Here is a 17,010-nt window from a genome sequence, read left to right as displayed (position 1 = left end):
GCAGAAATGACTGTCCTTGCACTAAACCCAAAGGAGTAATACGACAAACTAAATGAGGTTTGCCTGCAGTGTATAATAGGACACACACTGATCTTGTCTGATTTCCCAGTACATCGTGGGGAAGAAAATATTACTCATATTTTAATCAATTAGTGATCTGCAAATTCCTGGGTAGGGGCGGAGAGCATAGGAAGGACATACTTTAAAGATAATATCAGTCAGCATTTGCTCCTTTATAATCTTTTATAATCATTTTCTAAAATGAACTTTCTTCCAAGAAGGGGGTTGGGTGTATTATCGTGTCAACAAGCATGTCTTTTTTTTTTTTTTTTCCACAAGAGAGAAACATTTCACACCATGTTTCTGCCTTATGCACCAAATTGTGTGTTTACTTCAAGACACATTTGATGAGAAGGTGAGATAGAATAGACTGATTTAATGAAAATCTCTCTCTTCCTCTCCAGATTTCCTAATTTCCCTAATAGAAGAAATAGAAGAGAGACCATTGAACTCTCCGATTTATGAAGCATTCAGGAAAATAAAATACCTCACACAAAACAGTATCTAATTTATAATCATGTTATCTGAAGAACCTCCAGCTTTCTAATGAACTTTTACATAATAAATTCATGGTCATCAAAATCCTTAAGACTGAATTATTTAATTACATTGGTTTCCAGCAGAGGACAGACTGTTGCACTTTAACCTAAATTATCTGTAGAGGAGAGAAGAGTTGTTTCTTTCATTAAGAAGTAAAGTTAATTCATAATCAATAGAAGAAATCTATCTTTGACAAAGCTCTGAGCTACATTTGTGCTCAGCAATTACATATTTACACATGGCTGTATTTCTCTAGTCCCATTTCCTTACTTCCCTATCGGCAAGTAGCTTATAGAGATAACAAGCCAAAGAGTCAAATACATTTTAAGATATGGATAACCATGTTCTCTTACTTGCTCATTTTTGTTTTTGTTGTGGTTTTTTTTTTTTTTTTTTGATCTGATATAAGTCATCCAAGAGTTACATGGTACAACATGATTGATCTTCTGCCAGAGAATAAAAGCTGTGCACCAAGTGACATTATCAAGCCCAGGTCAACTAGGCCATATGCACAGTCATCCCAATTTGATTTGCAGTAGTGGCCCCATGTTCTTTTTCCAAACTGTAGGCTTCAGTCACTGCCAGTGATAGTTCCTCCATGTCATTCAATGTTTTCTCTATGTAAAACCTACCAGAGAGGGCTAGGGAGGGGAAAGGCTATGTGTTGTCAAGGTAGAGACTTTGGTTTATAAACAGTTCTTGCTGGTATTATAGAAAAATCTAATCAGATCCATAAATCTCCATTATCAGATATGAATTATCCACTGGTAAAATATACCCACCTGTTCTTATATCAGAACTCTCATGGAAGTGAGAGAAAGATCAAGTATAGGTGGTGACTGAAGGGACCAGACTATGATAACCCCACCTGGTTCATCCATCTCTTGGCTTTGTTCCTCTCCAAAAGGCATTATACTCAGATCCCACGTGGTAGCACTGTGGCTTCCAGAAGCACTATAATAACATTTGCCCAGGTCTAAACCCAGCAGAGATGTAGGAGTTAAAGTAATCTAGCAAGAGTCTACAAATGGTCACTAATTGACTGTATTCTCATCTATGAGCCAATCACTGAAGCAAATAGAATCAAATCTGTGATTGTGGCAGACAGACCTGAGTGCCATGTTCATATTAACCACATGAACCAAAAGCACAGATAGGATGTTTTTATAAAGCAAAATCAAGTATTAGTACAAAAATTGGTAACTGACGCTGGAGACACTCTATAAATGTATCACACTTCAGATCTGAGGAAAGTTTTCTCATGCCTAAATCACTGTTTTCTTACCCCTAAATCACATGTTTGGTCATTTTTTTTTTTTTTTTTTTTTTTTTGCTAATACCAAATATCAGAAATTATTACTGAAAATCCCCCGCCCCCCCACGAATTAATATATCAGTCTTTTAGATTAAATGAAGATGCTCATTGATAGGGACACTTAAATTATGACTGTTTTTTTGAAAGAATTTATATTAGGTCAGATTCTTCAAGAGAAGTTGTAGATGTAAGAATAGAAGTAGTCCTAATCACTTGGAAGTTCCTTGAAAGCACTCCTTTGAATCCTGGAACTCAACAAGATTTCTATTCAATGGACACTCGACTCTGCACATGCTTAGGACTAAAAAGTATCCAGTGCTAGGATTGCCAAATAATACAGGAGGCTGTTAAGCTGGAATTTCAAGTAACTAATGACTATGGTTTTATATAAAGATGATCCAAATATTCCATGGGCCATAGATATTCTAATATATATGTAGATATATGTTGTACCTTTGAAATTCTAATGTAATTGAGTGGCCTGAATTGTATTTGCTAAATTTGGCTTACCTATCTGCTATCCATAAATACCATTCCCTTTTTGGATTATTCTGACAATTTAAAAGTTCTTCCTTATGCCAAGGCTTAAAATTCCAGAAAGTACTTCTAGCTATCAAAATGAATTCTCTTCAAATATTGTCCTCATTAAGTGTTACAACAGTATTATTATTATTATTATTATTATTATTATTATATTATTTTCAAGCTGTGTAGCACAGTGCAAAGTTGTAAAGATACCCCCATGGGGGAGGTGGGGTGGGACACTACTGGGTTGGGCTCATGACTCCCATCTATGATTTTGCTTTAATCTAGGATATTAATTTAAGCTCCCGGTTTAGTATTTAAATTTAAAAATTATTATAAAAATGTGGGTTAAGAGAATGAAAAGACAAGCCACAGTCTCAGAGAAAGTATTTGCACAACACCTGCTTCATAAAATAGTGGACTCCAACATACACAAATAACTCTTAAAACTCAACAAGAAAACAGACAAGCCGGGGCACCTGGGTGGCTCCATCGGTTAAGCATCCAACTTTGGCTCAGGTCATGATCTCATGGTTTGTGAGTTCAAGCCCCATGTTGGGCTCTGTGCTGACAAGTTGGAGCCCAGAGCCTGCTTTAGATTCTGTGTCTCCCTCTCTCTCTATTTCTCCCCTGCTCACACTCTGTCTCTCTCTCTCTCTCTCAAAAATAAATAAGCATTTAAAATAATCTTAGAATAAAAAGAAAACAGACAAGCCAATTATATTAATATTGTATTACATATTTTAAAGTTGCTAAGATAGTAGATGTTGAAAGTTCTCATCACAAGAAAGATTTTTCTAACTATGTGAGGTAGCATGTGTTAACTAGACTTACTGTGATCATTTCATGACATATGCAAATATTGAATCACTATGTCATACACACCTAAAACTAATAGGTTATATGTGAAGTACATATATGAATTTATGTTTACAAATACACAAATTTGCAAGTATATAGATGTAATATATATCATATATAATAAGACATACATGTATCAATATGACATATTTCATATGGAAAGTAAATGAATATAATATTTATATGTAATATAAATAATAGTACTATATGTATAAAAGGAAAATGGACAAACCAATTAAAAACTGGGCAAAAAACATGTACATCCAGCTCACTAAAGAAGACGTGCAAATAGTAAATAATCATTTGAAAAGACACTCAGCATCATATGTCATTAGAGAACTGCAAACTGAAACAGCAATGAGATGCCATGGAACATTTATTAGAATGGCTAAAATCCAAAACATCGAGAACACCAAATGCTAGCAAGGATATGGGGCAATAGGAACTCTCACACATTGCTGTCAGGAATGCAAAGTGGCACAGTCACTTTGGAAAACAGTTTTACAATTTTTTGCCAATATTTCTGGTCGAACAAACACACTTGCCTTTGGAAACTTAAGCAACTACTTCTAAACTCCTTTGAATCAGGGTAATGTGTTATTATCTGACTGAACCAAAACACAGCCACATGTTCCTTTTAGGTGCACATAAATGTTGACACTCTAAAATTATTGTTTCCAATTTCCATTCCTCTCAATTTCTTGCATCTATCAATTCTCTGACTCGATTTAAGTTGAATAAATTATCTGAAGCACCTGTAAACACTTTCTAAACCTTCTTTTTCCCTTCACTAGTACTAAATGCCGTAGCTTTTTAATGTTTGTCTCTTGAACACACCCTTGCTCATAAACAGTGGCACCTGAAGTAAGTGGAAATCCATACACAGAATAACTGACAGTCAAGTTATGGTTGGAGCATTCCCATTATGCTGTTTAATTACTGGAAGTTATAGGAGCTTTCAAACGTAACATTTAATACTCTGTTTTATGACACTTTATTACAAAGGCATTGCACAAATAATTGCCCTTCTCTGAATAAAATCTGGAGAGCAAATCTTAGCATTTTACATAGACAATGGATATAGCCTATATTCATTTTTCCTATGGGCTATTTTGATATTTGGCCACAAATTTTTCCATGCTTCCATTAGGATAGGCAAAATAAATTGTAATTGATCAAGCTTTCTCTGGTTTCCTGTTGTCAGGAGGATATTCCTATGATCCTCCAAAGAGGGAAAACAATGCATCAAAGAAGTCCTTTCAGGCAATCCCATACCAGTTCTTCATCTCCAGCTATGATACATCAGAGATGAGTTAAAAGGCCTTTATTTTGTGTAAAGAGACAATTCCTGTATCTTTGTCTTTATATTTTTCTGATGGGATAAATGGTCCTTTTAATAGGAGAGAAAACACTGGGGATCTAGGGAAATGTACAGGAAGAGCCCCAGACAATATTACTCAATAAATATACATGGAGTGAAGTGCGAATAAAGGCAATACAAAGTCCCAGAACTGCCTAAAATAAAACGTGGCATATTTATTATAGGAGATACTAATAGGCATGCTAATATACTCAGAAGGAGCTACGATTCCATTAGGCTTTCAGAGTCTGCCAAATCATCCCAGGTTTGGAATATGTAGAGACCTAATGATACATGTTGTATATGTCAGTCACAACACAGCTTGTATAAGTTAAAGAAACAGTTTGTTGCCAGTCGTTTCTCAGAGAAGCAGAGTTACTAATGTTAAATCCTCAGATGGAATGTGAAAGACTCACCAGTATCAGATGGGTTGTTAAATAGTGACCTCGAAAGAAGTAGAACAAGAATCCATGGGTAAACACATAGAGATGGGTTTCTGCTTCAATTTTAGGCATCTGTCTAACAGTTGAAACTGAGGGTGAAATCGTTTTTAGAAACAGGTATTTGAGGTGCTTAAGCAGAGATATTTAAGATGCTAACGGGTTTCATTTATTGGACTGTTGTTTCATGTAAGACAGTTCTAATCTGTTGTTAGTGATTTTAAAAAAATCATGAATACTTAATGGTGGCAAAAGCTGAGGATTTTAAACGGAGGCTTATGGAGGTTTTAAAGAAAATTTCTGGGTACATTCTACTAACTTTAAATGTAGACTAATGTTGGCTCTCCTTTTGGTTTTCATTTTTCTTGGTAGAACTGTTTGAAATACTCACTCTTCTTATTAGCCAAGATTAGGGGACTGACTTTTTCTGTTGCCCAATCTTATGCTCTAATGGCTACTGGCACTGCCTCTGAGGGGCATTCCTAAAGCTACTAATAGTGCCTCTGAAGTTCATTACTGAAGCTATACCTTAAGCTGTCAAGAAAAGACAGGGATACCTCAGAAGCCCAACACAGGAGGTTGATGGTGATCTATGAGACCTGGAATGGAGAATAGGAGAACAGTCAAGTTCTAAAGCAATCCTTGCTTCCTCCTGATTGGCATGTCTGAATGGTACACAAGTCCTGCTCTCACCAAACAAACTTAAGCCAGTAATTTGGGTTACCGTGGTACTAACCTTCTTCTCGACTCTGTGAATCTACAGCTCTTGTACCTTTTCTCATGGATCTAGTTTCTAACTCTTAGTCCAAATTATCAAGATAATCTGAGAAGCTAATCCTGGGTTAGTAAATCTTCTAGTCCAATAAACTTTCCCAAGTTTACTTTGTATTCGATATTAATAATGGGTTCCCAGAACCCACCTTTCAACAAAGTATGGAAGAGAATTTCCATGGAAGTGGCCTCAGTTCTATCAATTATTGCTAAGTCTAACCATCAGCAACCACCTACTAGTTTCTTCTCAGATATCATGGTGGCTTCTTCTCGTTGTGTTCCAAACCAAATTCATTACCCTTCCTTTCTATCATTTTTCCTGTATCTTTCCTACTGAAACAACCCCTCTTCCAAGCTACTTATTTCCTTGTCTATCCTCAATCATTTCCACTCAAAACTTCAAATTCAGCTTGACCTTTGTTTTTCTCAGGACAGATTGTACACAGCTGATTACTTTTATGCAATGTACACGCATAAGCTGATATTTATACTTTAAGAAATATTTATATATCCAAATACCTTGTATGAGTATTACGAGTATTGATAATACAGGTGATAATAAGTAACTGTGCTGGGCTTGCACAACTATTTATTTGACCACTAAACATTTACTAAGCACATACTACAAGCCCATCACTATGCAAAGTACTGGAGATAAAACAAGTGAATGTTGCTGCTTATACCCTGATTGCAGTACTTGTATTTGAAATCATTTCAAATAAGTGTCCTAAATGCCTAACAGCTTACCATTTATTTTCCTTATCAAAGTAGAAATCATTCAACTGGGTAAATCAGGTAGTATGAGTGCTACTTTTCCACAAAACTTAGGCAAACTCTTGAGTAAACACATGAGAGAGTCTCTCCTAGCTTTCTACTTTTCTTATATCATCTATCAGAATGGCTACAATTAACAACACAAGAAACAACAGGTGTTGGCAAGATGCAGAGAAAGGGGAACCCTCTTGCACTGCTGGTGGGAATGTAAACTCATGCAGCCAATCTGGAGTATGGAGGTTCCTCAAAAAACTAAAAATGAGAACTACCCTACGATCCAGCAATTGTACTATTAGATATTTACCCAAGGACACAAAAATACAGATTCAAAGGGGTACATGATCCCCAATGTACAGCACTATGAACACTAGCCAAACTATGGAGAGAGCCCAAATGTCCATAGACTAATGAATAGATAAGGAAGATGTGGTATATATAAACAATGGAATATGATAAGCTATCAGAAAAATTAAATATTGCCATTTGCAATGATGTAGGTGGATCTAGGATGTATTCTGCTTAGTGAAATAAGTCAATCAGACAAAGACAACTATCATATGATTTCACTCGTGTGGACTTTAAGAAACAAAACAGGTTAACATATAGGAAGGAGAGGGAAAAGAGAAGAAAGGGGAACAAACCACAAGAGACTCTTAACAATAGAGAATAAATGAAGGGTTGATGAAGGGAGGTGGGTGGCAGATGGGTTACATGGGCGATGGGTATTACGGAGAACATTTGTTATGATGAGCACTGGGTGCTGTATGTAAGTGATGAATCACTGAATTCTACTCCTGAAACCAATGTTGCACCATACGTTAACTACCTGAAATATAAATAATCAAAAATAAAAATCAATTAAAAGACTGAGGCAAACTCTTTTGAGTAAAAAGATTAGAGAGTCTCTCCTGGCTTTCCAGTTTTCTTTTATCATTTGTGCTCTTCTCCTGTTTTTGTGTCTCAATTGAAAATTATCTTCTGTCAGTTATAGTAAATACTGATTCTCAATCTCTTTATTTCAGTAGAAATTTAAATGACACCACTGAAAAAATCAAAACTCAAATTGTAGTTTTGAAACTATAGGAAAATTTGGCATCCATTCTCTTAACAAACTGTTGGTTTCTGGTCTAGCAATAGCAGCAAGCACATAGAATGCTGAGTAAGAGGTCCTGAAGACAAAATTAAGAGAGACTCAAAATGTCATTTCATGGCACCGTATATTCTAGTTTAGATTTTCAAAGGGCAGTGTGCATTCTTTAGTATTTACTGGGATATATGATTGTAATTCTAATGATAATAAAAGTAATAGTCTTTTCGGCAGATTGTGCTAATAAGAGTTTTTCTGTCATCTCATATGTTTAGAAAATACCCTATTAATCTTCACAGTGTGACATTTTTATGTGTGGTAAGTAATTAATATTTAAGGCAGATTGATAGCTAGATTGCTTACCACTGAGGAATATTTTCAGTCAAGGGAGAGTTATTTTACTAAAGTTGAACTTCACTAAAGTTGAACAAGCTCTGGGGCGCCTGGGTGGCGCAGTCGGTTAAGCGTCCGACTTCAGCCAGGTCAGGATCTCGCGGTCCGGGAGTTCGAGCCCCGCGTCAGGCTCTGGGCTGATGGCTCAGAGCCTGGAGCCTGTTTCCGATTCTGTGTCTCCCTCTCTCTCTGCCCCTCCCCCATTCATGCTCTGTCTCTCTCTGTCGCAAAAATAAATAAATGTTGAAAAAAAAAAAGTTTAAAAAAAAAGTTGAACAAGCTCTGAACTGTGAAACACCAAGGTTAAAAAAAAAAAAAAAAAAAAAAAAGCAAACTGTCACCTTTGACATCTAGCTAGCACTGGATTGGTTTCTAATGGCTTTAAAAGGCTTTCATGGTAAGTTATCAATTAAGTGGTCAATGATTAAGATACTTTCACAGAAATGATAAAACAAAGAGGTTAAGTGACTTGCTCACTAAAAGTGAAAGAGCCTAACATAAAATTTAACTTATCCTTATATTCTTATTTTCTGCTTTAAATGACAACTCAAGAGATTTCTACCAAGAGGTGAAGTCGTGCAGATTTTTTGTTTTGTCTGGTTTTTGCTTGATAACAATCTTTTCCCCAAAGTGATTTCTGTGGTTAATTTGAGTTAGACTAGTTACAACAAGACCTACTGGTTCTTATAAAGCTGCCATTTCACGAAATGAAAATGTAGCCAATTGGGACTAAAATATAATTTGGAAATAAATCTCATTGGAATGTAGTTGTTATTAATAATGATGATAAGGTCATGTTGGGACACTAAAAACCTATCTGTGCTTCTGATAGTTTGTATCCTTGTTTTTAGGCTCAAATACCTCCCTCTTTTGTCTGGGACACTATTCTTCATGTTTTGTCCACTTTAAAAGGTAATTGAAGAATAATGGTTTTGTCTCCGAGGTAGGTCACCATCAGAAAGTTAATCGTGACATAGAATGCCAAATTTTTAAGAGAACAGATCTGGGTCTGAGTGATGAAAATTGAACCTTGGCCCTACCATTTACTAGCTGTGTAATGTTGGACACATGTCTCTAACCTTCCTAAACCTCAGTGTTGCCATCTATACACTGGGGGTGAAAACTGTACATATATAGACTAAACAAACCAATGCAGATGAAACAGCACAGTGCCTATTTTATAGTAAGTGAGCAATCAACAAAAGAGAACTGTTATCATGTTAACACAAATTCATAACTTCTCTATGTTGACATTTGTTATAAAAACCCAGAATTGAAAGAAGATATGGATCATAATTGGATTCATTAATTTATGCACCAATTTTAATTTTCCCTTCACTGGATGCATACCTTATCACATATGTTGATTTATCTAAAAAGACATGCCCTGTTGTGATTACTGTTCCATTTGTGGCTGTCCTTGGACAGAAAGCAACTGTCACACAATCTACATCCTGCTGGTTTGTTGTCACGTTAGCCACAAGCCAGTCATGTCATTTAGGTCCCCCTCTGCATTCAATCTGTCACCACATCCTGCTGTTCACTCTTCCATGGCATCACTAATGTCAGCCCCATGCTCTCCATTCTTGGAAACACAGCATTCCAGCCATTGTCTGCACAAACTAAATCCAACTTATTTCCCAGGATTCTACTTCACTGCATCAACTATTTCTTTAGAAAACCAACAGGTCCAAAGTCTTGTCCAATTTCTGAAATCCTGCACTATAAGCTTTCAATTCAAACCATGAGCAAACAAAAACCACGTACTCACTTCCCCCAACAGTCTCATTTTGGAATTCTGGGTATTGTTCTCCTATGTTAAACCAACACCAGGGTAACTCTGTTTGCTTATACAATACTATCGATCTCTCATAGAACTAGTTCTACATAGTCCCATCCTTCTCAGCACCCATGCAACAATCTCCACTGATCACCTAAGAAAATTCAACTTCTTCAGAGGCTATCTATCCAAATGGCCCTGAGTTTTCACAATCCTATATTGTGAATGCTATTACTTTCAGTCCAAAGAGTCAAAATTAGTTACTTCCCATAAACTTTATCAACTCTTCCTGCCTCATCTGATAAAACTTATACATTCAAAGTAAGAAGAAACTGCCCATTGCCTACCACTTACTCCCTCTTTACATTCTTCCAAATAAATACAAGGACTAATTTCATAGTTTTAAACTGATAAGAACAGATACTACACGTGATCTTAGCCAAAAGGCCAAGAAGCGATTAATTTCATAGCTATAATAATTAGTTTATTATTTACATTGACAGCAATACATCTTTATAATAGTACATGGGAAGATTGGAGGTTGCTGGTGAAGGTTGACCAGGGAGGCATAACAGAATCTTCAAGACAGAATAAGTCCACTAAAAATACAAGTAAAACATGATTGACAAGAAAGGTTACCTAAATGGTGCTTTATTTTTCACACTAAGTAGAAAAAAATATTTTAAGCAGATGCACCCAACAATTTTCAAAGCAATCAAATAATGTATAGTTTTTGCTACTTCTGTCTCTTTAAAAGTCAAATAACTGTCCAGTGACTGATGAATGGATAGAGATGTGTGTGCATACACACACACACACACACACACACACACACACACACACACACACACACACAATGGAATATCATTCAGCAATCAAAAAGAATTAAATCTTGCCATTTGCAACAACGTGGATAGAAATAGAGTGTATTATGCTAAGTGAAACAAGTCAGAGCAAGACAAATATCACACGATTTCACTCATTTGTAGAATGTAAGAAACAAAACAGATGAACAAAGTAGAAAGGAAGGAAAAATAGTATGAAAAGAGAGAGGGAGGCAAACCATAAGATACTCTTAAATACAGGAACAAACTGGAGGGGTGTTGGGTGGAGGGACAGTCTAAATGGGTGATGAGCATTAAGGAGGGCACTTGTTGGGATGAGCACTGGGTATTTTACGTAAGTCTTGAATCACTCGGTTCTACTCCTGAAACCAATACTACACTGTATGTTAACTAATTTGAATTTAAATGAATAAATATTTAAAAAATAAATACTTGAGGTCTTAAAAAAATAAAAGTCAAATAACTATCTTCTTCCTGCTCTAGCATGTTTTTAAAAATAATTATGTTATTTGCTTTGAAACTTCAATGAACATTCAAAGGAGAGCAGTCCATTTTTATGCTCCCTAAGAAGATGTGAGATTTGTAAAAATTTCAGAAAAACAAGTCCAGAATGAATCCCATTTCAAAAGTTAACCATTTTACTTCTCTCGAGGGTTCTTTAAAGTACCAACTTCTACCTGAAACTATTTATTACCAAAAAAATCAAATGTACCTCACCTCCTACAGAATAAAAACCAATAGATGATGTTGAGTATAAGAGCTTGTTAAAACTTGCCTCTCCCTTCCTTCAAAAGAAAATATTAACAAATTCAACAGAGCAACTAGCATAAGGTGAATTCTCTATATGTAGGAATCTCAAAAAGTAGAAATTGTTAATATTTCCTCTTTGTCTCAACCCATAAACACTTGCAAATACTTAAAATGTGGAATCTTAGCAGTGGATAGAACTTTAGAAATCGTCTAGCACAATACCTTTGTTCCCATGAGAACCTTTTCTACTTGACTTTTGTCTGCAGTCTGAGAACAGTTGTTTCCAATGACAGTGAGTTCATTCATCTTGGAAGAAGCCTCATCATTTTCTTAAATGAAAGTATCAGAACTGAAACTTTCATGCTTACATCTACTCATTGGTTCTAACTAGGCCATATGGAGCCATGAAAAATGAGCTCAACCATTTCATCATCATAGATCCTACAACAATTCCATTTCATACACATTTCAAAGTCTTCAGTTCTCTAAGCTGCCAATTGTTCCAACCATTCTTGTTGAGAAAATGAGAGGAGTTAAAATAATGAGGCTGAAAATCAGTCTGATCGAGCTCTCAGTACCAGCCCTGTCCTACATGAGTTGCAGGTCCTTGGGCAAGATATTTAATCTCTATGAAACTTGTTTTCATCTGGGAATAACACCATTTAATTCACAAATTTTGTTATTAAGATTAGTAGATCCTGTATGTAATTTGCTTAAAACAAACAAAAACTTTGAAGAAAGCGTTGATATTTTCATAATGGTTTCGTTTTACCATTGTCTCTTGGGATGTACTTCCCTATAAGCTGATAAATCTCCAAAAATAAATGAGTCTAATAAACATAATAAAATTCCTATTATTATTGAGATTACTACAGTTAGATACCCAGTCTACCATTCATACTATCACGTACTAACAATTTAAGAAACAATTCTATTTTCTGATTATTTTAAATAGATACTTCATGCCTGTATCTGAAGTTTTTGATCTATAGTGATAAAAATCACAAAAACCTGTCTACTTGATAGACTCTATTGGACACACGAGTAAATTAAATAACGTCAGGACATGTTAAGATTAAAGCACATGCAAACATGCACAATATCAAAATGGAACAAACTCCCTTATCTAGCTAATACTCTGGGGTATGAATCGGAAACCTAAGGTACAGATTCTGTGGCAAAACTCCAAAAATATGTATTCATAAAGGCCGAGCTTTGCAAAGCAAATAACAAAACCAGAAATGTTCCTTCTTTTCCAAACCTTGAATTACCATGATAGCTCCAGTATGTGTGAATTCTCAAATACTTATAAAAATGATACCAGACTTTAACTGAAGGCAGAAATACGTGAATATTTATTTTGTCCTATATTTTTGTCTCCAGAATTCATTGAAAATCTGTAGAAGAATAGAAGCAGCCTAAGATTTCAAACATGGTAATCCTACCCCTGGGAATTTAAAGACAAAGATCGTGTGCTAAAATGGCAGCGTTACACTCTCCAGTTCCATCCACGTTGCTACAAAACCGGAGAGTGTTATGCTAAGTGAAATAAGTCATAGAGAGAAAGACAGATACCATATGTTTTCACTCTTATGTGGATCCTGAGAAATTTAACAGAAGACCATGGGGGAGGGGAAGAAAAAAAAAAAAAGGTTAGAGTGGGAGACAGCCAAACCATAAGAGACTCTTAAAAACTGAGAACAAACTGAGGGTTGATGGGGGGTGGGGGGGGGTGGTGATGGGTATTGAGGAGGGCACCTTTTGGGATGAGCACTGGGTGTTGTGTGGAAACCAATCTGATAATAAATTTCATAAAAAAATAAAAAATAAAAATGAAATTTAAAAAAATAGATAAAAATGAAATAAACTGGCAGCGTTGCTACCATAGCAAAATGTACATTAATTGACTTGGCATTTTGTGAATTGTACCTCTGCATGTTTTGATCTAAAATAGTTCTCGTATATAGGGTTAAAACTTTGAAAACTACAGAAGCATACAAAATAATCAATTATTTCCACCATTACTAAATCTTATGGCTGGCCTTAGTTGTCATTATATCAACTAAGGTCTAGATGGCAGGAATGGTATTTGTAGCTCTATCACTAAGAGATAGCAACATAAATAAGGCTCTGGCTTCTATTTCTAGTTTGACCTCAATAAAGTATTACAGAGTTACAGCTGCTTCTCAATGATTTGATTAGCTATTCAAATCACAAGGTCTCATTTTAACAGACGTGGTGATCCTAAAGCATGTGTGAAGTGTTGTGGTTTTTTTTTTTAATGTGTAGGGATTATGCAAAAAAATAAGATTCAGAATGCTTTTATGATACATTAACTCAGTTTAACTTGTAGTCCAACTACCAGAATGGAAATTCTCTCTCAATTGAAGAAATTTGCATATATATGCACCCATACACATACATTTATGTATGTGTTCACTTGTCTATGTATATCGTCAGTGTGTTTAGCTTTTTAATTTTACCAAATTAACTTTTTAAATATTTTTACAGTACTTTCACAACTCTTATCTAATTTTATCCCTACTATGTATGTTCCTATATATGGAAGAGGTGAATAGATGTGAGTGCCCTTCAAAAGATGAAGAAATTAAAGTAGATAAAGATCCAATACATTTCACCTGGTCACAAAGGAAGACACAGGTCTCTTGACCTACAGCTTTGGAAATCTCAACTAGATAGTATTTAAAAAGAGAGAAAAGAGACAGCAAGAAAAAAAGAGAAAAGGAGGTAAGGAGAGAGGCAGATAGAGAGATAAAAAGAGCGAAAGAGGGAAAGAGACTCTACTCAGAAACATTTATATGATTAAAGTACATTTCTTCCTTGTGGCTATCTCATTTCTTTTGACCAAGCCTCTATTTTAGGATAATGGCAAGACAAGACAGTGAATAAGTGTATCAGTGAGTGGACATGGGTGAATATACTACTTGGAAAACACTCTGCGAGGTCCTGTGGAATGAAGATGGAAATGTGACTAGTTTAAATATAAAGACAGCATTGCATCTGTGACAACACGGATGGAACTTAAGGACACTGTGCTAAGTGAAATAAGTCAGAGAAAGAAAAATACTGCATCCTATCACTTATACATAGAATCTGAAAAGCTGAAGTCAGAGAGTAGAACAGTGGTTACCAGACACACAGAGGTAGGGGAAATGGGGAGATGTTGGTCAAAGATTACAAACTTCCAGTTATGAGAAGGATAAGATCCGGGGATCTAATATACAGCATAATGGTTATAGTTAATAATACTGTGTTACATACTTGAAAGTTCCTAAGAAAATCATCTTAAATTTTCTCATAACCAATAAGAAATGGTAATTATTTGAAGTGACTGAGGTGTTAGCTAATGCTATGATGGTTATCTTTTCAAAATATAGGTGTATTAAATCAACATGTGTATACACAATAAACTTACACAATGTTATAGGTTAATCATATCTCAATGAAGCTGGTAAAAAATAGGACATAGTTCTTTTCTTTAATGAAATTTATGGTCTAATAGGCGTAAGCATGAAAACCATAGAAATATACTAATACAATTATTTATATTAGCAGAATGAATGTACACACAGAAAGAATAGGGAATAAGCTATTCTTTCACCCACTGGTAGAGTTTTTAAAACTACAAAATAAAAACTGTCATAGTTCTGCAAACAGTGATTAAGGAAGAAAGACCCAACTCATGACTCTGGCCTTTTCACACAAGACTCGGGTCAACTTCGCCAAGACTTTAGAAAAGTGTTCAGGCAACAACAGCCATTTCAGAAAAATGCCAATTAGTAAATTGTAGTTGGATAAACTAAGTTTTGCCAAATAGAAAATGTTGGCCATAACATTATTACATCGCAGGCTGAAAATCTGATGAGGTTAAGTTCTATTAAACTGTTGCCAGCTTACAAGAGTCAGGTGCTAGCAAACGTATGGCAATTTTCTTTCTGTTCCAGCCTTAGAGTAAATCTGACTCCTCTTGTCTCTTTTTTTTTCTTTTTCTTCTTCAGACAGTGGTGTATGTAATATCTTTCATGTTGTTTGAATGACAATATTACATTTGAGTAAATATAACACTGTTATTAATGTTAAAAATTCTATTAATAGCTTCTTTCCTTCATTAGGCTAATCACTGTAATATTTTTGCCATTATTTTGATGACGAATAGAGCAAATAAAAAGATGAAGAAACAGTAAAAAAAAAAAATCCCCCCAAAGCCATGGTGATACATACTTATTTTTATTTTACATTATTAGCTGTTATTTTCTCTGTTACTTGGTATGTATTGGACAAAAGATTAACATCTTCACTTTTAAATTTATTTATGTTCTACTTCACTGAAAAAAAAATTGGGGGAGTTAAATTTGGCACAGTTCAGAAGGTCAAGCAACTGTAGGTTAAACCTTTCTTAGCTATTACCCATGCAAAGAAAGATAAGCCAGAACCAATTTTTTGTACAAAAATAATAACATTTAAAGTTAAGGGGATTTAAAATCCATTTTAAGACTGCCCCACACCTATTCCTTGTATTAGAAATTCTATGGAAGAAGAAAAACTAAAGGGGAAAAAAAAAGAGTTAATGGTTAGCTTAGAAAACTCATGGCTAGTATTTCTTCTTGCTGGTCTGTGAATGTGTGGTAATATTATACTCTTTTAGAAGATTAGGATTTTATTTTTAGGTAATCTTTAAAACCAAAATATTTCACTATACTATTAAAAATCAAATTAAATTTTTCTTCATGACTGCATAAATTAAGCCTGACATCAATACACTTTACATAAATATATTTATAATGCCATGCCATTTTCAGAGATGCTATTGTTTAAAACACCATGCATTCTGTTTTCAATCATGTTAATACTCTTGTGGTCTTAATATTAAAATATTACATTCCTTTGATTATACTTGCTTTAATTTTTTTCTCCAGAACTCACATCATTAAATTATTCTTTTTTTCTGGAATTTCTCCAAATATATTTACCTTGTCCCTATGACAAATGTGTTTAAGAGCCTGAGACTATCATGACAGAATACAAGTTACAAAACTGCATCAAATGCATGTCTCTACTCTTGAAAAAGCTCATACTTCATTTTGAAAGTGCTAGGTATAATGTAGCACCTTATGGGTGGTGGCATAAGAGACAGCTGGGAATAAAATAAGTATTGCCTTGGCTTTATAGAGATACTTCCATAACAAACTAATCTAGTATTTCAAATTTAAGAGTTTAACTTTACAGAAGTAAAAGCAACACGGCAGAAGAATATATATATATATATATATATATATATATATATATATATATATATATATATATATATACATACATACATACATACATATACATACAAAACATGACTAGTGGAGATATAATTCTAAGAGCAGCAACAATGAAATGGTATTTATCAGTAGAGAAATTGTTAAATATTTTAAGGCACATCTACAGTTGTTAGGTGTGGAGAGTCACAAGAAACTGTCCTTCAAGAAGTCCAGTCAACATT

General features: G+C 34.8%; 1 protein-coding gene and 1 pseudogene across 2 annotated transcripts in view; both read right to left on the bottom strand.

Annotated features, from left to right (window-relative positions):
• SGCD (sarcoglycan delta) overlaps nucleotides 1-17,010 on the bottom strand; it is a 942,805-nt gene that overhangs the window by 453,579 nt on the left and 472,216 nt on the right. The gene's annotated exons all lie outside the window — the stretch shown is intronic.
• Nucleotides 10,268-10,365, bottom strand: LOC112861915 (U2 spliceosomal RNA; annotated as a pseudogene).

The sequence above is a fragment of the Puma concolor genome, chromosome A1, assembly GCF_028749965.1.
Source record: "Puma concolor isolate L17-30 chromosome A1, mPumCon1.1.hap2, whole genome shotgun sequence".
Taxonomy (NCBI): Eukaryota; Metazoa; Chordata; class Mammalia; order Carnivora; family Felidae; genus Puma; species Puma concolor.
Note: the sequence above shows the minus strand (reverse complement) of the source record. Positions and strands in the feature narration are given on the sequence as shown.